Source organism: Echinops telfairi, unplaced genomic scaffold, assembly GCF_000313985.2.
Source record: "Echinops telfairi isolate 266 unplaced genomic scaffold, ASM31398v2 ScPeMD7_3533;HRSCAF=4204_1, whole genome shotgun sequence".
Classification (NCBI taxonomy): Eukaryota; Metazoa; Chordata; class Mammalia; order Afrosoricida; family Tenrecidae; genus Echinops; species Echinops telfairi.
The window spans coordinates 11304527-11308242 of NW_022107432.1; positions in this window are offsets into that span (position 1 = coordinate 11304527).

Below are 3716 nucleotides of genomic sequence, written 5' to 3' on the forward strand. Positions count from 1 at the left end.
GTAGGTATCCTTCTCCTTAGTCTGTCTAATTCTGGAAATGAAATCTCTCCATTGTGGACCACCAAATTGTATTTCAAATTTATATTCTGAAATTTCTTATGGGCTTGACTATTGTTATTTTCCCCTTCCCCTTTGACCTGACACTTGGCATAGGTGCTACATCAGCTGGAGTATAAAAAGGCATTTTACTACAATGGATACATAGTAGGTTTTGAGATTGGAAAGTAAGAGGTATCTTATTTTATTCTTCTTTACCAATACTCTGCTTATCTTTCATCACTTTCTTTTCCATATTAATTTGGCAAATCATTTTTTCGTCTGTTTAAAGAATGATGTTAGAATCTGGATTAGAATTCCATTATATCTGTATAGTTTTAGGAGTCGTATTGAAATATTCACAATGTTAAAGCTTTCTACTCATGAGCATAGTATATGCTTCCTTTTATGTAGCTCTCTTTTGACTTTCAATAATGGCTTAGTTTTCTTTCTATAAATTGTTTGTTTCTCTGGTTATATTTATTCCTAAGATTTTCATCTTTGGGTTGCTAATTGTATTGCTTTCCTGATTTCATTTTTAGAGCATTTTTTGTCAGTGGAAAGGAGTTTTTCAAAATTTTGTATCTTGACCTTGTACCCTGCCAATTTGATGAATCTTTCTGTTAGCCCCAATTTTCTTGCCAAGCCTTTGGGATAATACCAATCATGAATGGAAATATTTTTATTTTTTAATTGTCAGTTAGTATGCTTTTATCTTACCTTTATTGCTTTACATATCTGGTTGACTTCCAGTGAAATATTGATCAGGAGTGGTGTTAAATGGTATCAATGCAGCATAACAAAATATGTATGAATTATTTATCTTAAAACTGATTTGCTTCAACCCAGTGCTCCAAGGTGTGAAGACAACATGCCGGCGTGGAGTAGGGAAAACTGATTTGCTACAAAAACTTTTATCCAAATCATGTAAAAGGTTTTTTAAAAATAAAATGATGGTAATTTGCTCTGTAAACAAACCCAACCCAGTAGTGTCAACTGGATACAGATTCATAGTGATCTTATAGGACAGAGTTGTGGTTTTTAAGTCCTATCCAGTCACTGCTGACCCATAGCAACCTTATGCACAACAGAAAGAAACACTACCAGGTCTTTTCCCATCCTCACAATTGTTCTTATGCTTGAGCCCATCGTTGCAACCATGGTAGCAATCCATTTCTTGGAGAACCTTCCTCTTTTTACTTGGGCCTCCATTTACCAAGCACGAGGTCCTTCTCCAGGCACTGGTTTCCCCTGACAACATGTCCAAAGTGCGAAAGAGGAAAGTTCACCATCCTTGCCTCTAAAGAGCGCTCTGGCCTTACTTCTTCCAAGACAGATCAGTTTGTCCTTTTAGCAGACCATTGAGCTTATAATATTCTTCAATAGCATCACATTCAAATGCACAGAATAACTACCCAATATTTCTCAGCCTGTGAATCTTTACCATAACAGAAAGCCTCATATATCTCCTGCAGGGGGACTGGTGGGTTTAAACTCTTAACCCTGGGGTTAAGGGCCCAACACTTAGCCCACTAAGCCAAGAGGGATCTTTAAATAATAGGTAACACATCCTTTTTGATCAGTCTTCATTACCCTGCCTCACTCCCCACTCCCATTTCATTTGGCCCTGAAGCATTCTAATAAGTGAGGTGTACTTCAACGCTTGTCTTGAGGAAGGCTTCTGGAAGAACTCAGACTGAAGCACCACCACATTAGGTCTTGTGCATCTAGAGCCATGTTGAACAATGCCAACAAGCTAAAGCTCTCTTGTCTATGTTTTCTAAGGGAAAACGAAATGAATATGTTTCTCCTGAGAAAGTCAGCATATTTAGTGAAGAAAAGGACCATAGCAGCCACTGCTCAATTTTCTGTGTTGTTTCCTCAAATTGTCAGCTTGTCTTGAGCACTGTTGGCATCGTGGGCATGACCTGGGCAGCTAGCTGCCACATCAGCCATTCCAAACCCCCACCCACTCCTCTTCCTGTAAGGAGTGACAGTCTCACAATTCCATGGGGGTAGTGCTGCCCCGTCCTGTAGGGTGGCTGAGAGTCAGCACTGACTAGATGGCAGGGAATGGGTTTCTTCCTCATCCAATTGGAGTTCTACATAGCAACACTGGAAAGTCTCATCCCAAAAGATGATAGTTGAAACTCAAACCAAACCCACTGCTGTCAAATCAATTCCAACTCATCGTGGCCCTAGAAGAAAGAGTAAAACGACCATTAGGACTTTCAAGGCTATGAATCTTTCTTTTCGTTTCCTTTCTTTTTAACAAACATTTTATTGTCCATGTAACATGCAGTTCAATAGTTCAATCACATCAAGGAGAGTTATACAATCTTTACCATATCAATTTTGGAATATTTTCTTCTTTCTTGTACTCTTTGTTCGTAGCCCCTATCCTCCCCCATAAGCCCCCCAACCTCATCTGCCATGCCCCTAAGAAACAATTAATCCAGCTGGTGTCACTATAGATTCACCCATCCTGGATCTCAGATACAAAACAATGTACAAAAATGAATAATAACGAATCAAAAAACCCCTACCAACAGTAACACAAAAAGAGACAAATCCCAGGAGGCCGCACGCTTCGCAGAAGTCGACTGCCGCAGCTTTCTGCCCAGGAGCGGTTGGTGCTTCCCCGCCCTAGCGAGGGTGCTCCTCCAGGGCTCCCGAAGGTGACAGCGTCAGAAATCCAGGTCACGTGCACCCCGCCCCTCATGATAAATGTCATCGATTCTGTTCTCTTTACGATCAGGTTTGCTTCTTCACTTGTTAGTATGCAACGTAAGATGAAAATGAAGTATTAAAAGACTGACTATTCCCTGTCTCACCAATATGATGAAGCTATTTTTTGTTTCCCAAACTGTGGAGAACTAGCCTCAAAATTGGATGCAAATTAGTATCATTTTAGCTTACTTTTAAAAATCTCAAGCAGTGAACTATGAAATGTTTGTGATAGAAGTGTAATTTATTCTTTCTGACTAATGGCATCTTGTTGCTGTTCTCAGGGATAGATATGTGATTTTTCCAAATACAGTTTTGCAGCCAATTTTAATATTTGAACAAAGCCTACTGGCTTCCCCAAATAGGAGAGGGAGTATGGGCCATTGTACTTTTCCTGTTAGCCTCTACATTTTGGCAATCTTTAACATCCTCCTGAGCAAGCAATATTGCATAGCTATGTGATAGTTTTTTCCTAAGAATTAGTGACAAAATAATCCCAAGGAGTTGGAGATTAAAGATGTCCAAAATATCCAACTCATCCAGATGTTAGTCTACTCCATTTTCCCCAGACTCCTCCCTTGATTATGTTCCCTCGTGTCCCTGTTCTGAGATTCAATGAAAAGTTCCACAGAAACTTGCAAAACTTTGAGAAAGTATCTCCCATGGTGGTGGGTGCTGTTTAATTTAAAATCCAAGGTCAGACTAAGGAGAGCCAAATGCAGGGTCCAGATGCCGGAAGCCTAAAATGTCCACAAGCCATAGCAGGTCTTCGTGCTTCTAGCAAGGCTCAGCCAGGAAAAAGCAAGTTTGCCATTCCAGGCGAGGCGATGTGTACCAGAACCAGCACGGATACCCAAGAAAGATGGTGTCCGAAGTCACCCTCTCTACCAAGGTAAAATCAAAGATGGACCCAAGTGAGGCTTCTTCACCCCTTCTACTAAGGTAGTTGGGTG